Consider the following 860-nt stretch of genomic DNA (forward strand, 5'->3'; position numbering starts at 1 on the left):
ATCAGTGGTGCAAAATGCAAATACATGCACATTTAGAAATTCTTATTATAAATTAATAAATTAGCATAGTAAAACATAGAATGGAATAAAATAAGCAATATATGAAAAGTGCTCTGGGAGCATCTGATGCATAGTAAACACTATCTGTGTGTTTGATAGTATTATTATTAGAATGACAGAAAATATAGAATGGATCCCTTATTACAAATTAATATTGATAATGATTGCTGTGGATTTTAAGGTAGAGAGAGAATAAAATTTACGTAAAATGATGATTCACTGTGGAATTAAATCCACAGACTTGAATTCAGAATCCAGTACTCAGTAACAATTTATCCTCTATGAACCATCATTTCTGCACAGGTTTGTGGCAGAGTCATGTGAGTTTTCATCGTGCTATTACAATTAAATATATTCAGAAGGAGGAAACTGATTATTTACTGACCGCTTAGCCTCATTTTATGCATCTTAGAGGAAGACATGAACCATTTCCCGTGGAGAAGATGTGAAGGCTACGCATATTTTACTAGACTTTCTTACACCTAGTTTGTGGGCATATAATCTAAATTCAGCTAGTCAGATTTTGAATTGCGATTTAACAATGCAAAGAAATGGGAACAATGGGGATTCACATGAGGCCAGTGTCTCCGAGTGTCCAGGGGCAAGGGAGACTGTAGTGGCAGTGGTGGTTCTGTGTCCAGTACATGGTTAAGCAATGGCATTAGGGTTTTAGCTGTGGCCACGGTGGTGTGTTTACACAGCTGATTCTGGAGTATTAATTTGGATTTTTACTGTGGTTCTGACTTCTAGGTATTCTTGCATTTCCCTTCCCATTTTATATGTGGTGTGCTTCTCAGTCT

This window comes from Pteropus vampyrus, unplaced genomic scaffold, assembly GCF_000151845.1.
Source record: "Pteropus vampyrus isolate Shadow unplaced genomic scaffold, Pvam_2.0 Scaffold577, whole genome shotgun sequence".
NCBI lineage: Eukaryota > Metazoa > Chordata > Mammalia > Chiroptera > Pteropodidae > Pteropus > Pteropus vampyrus.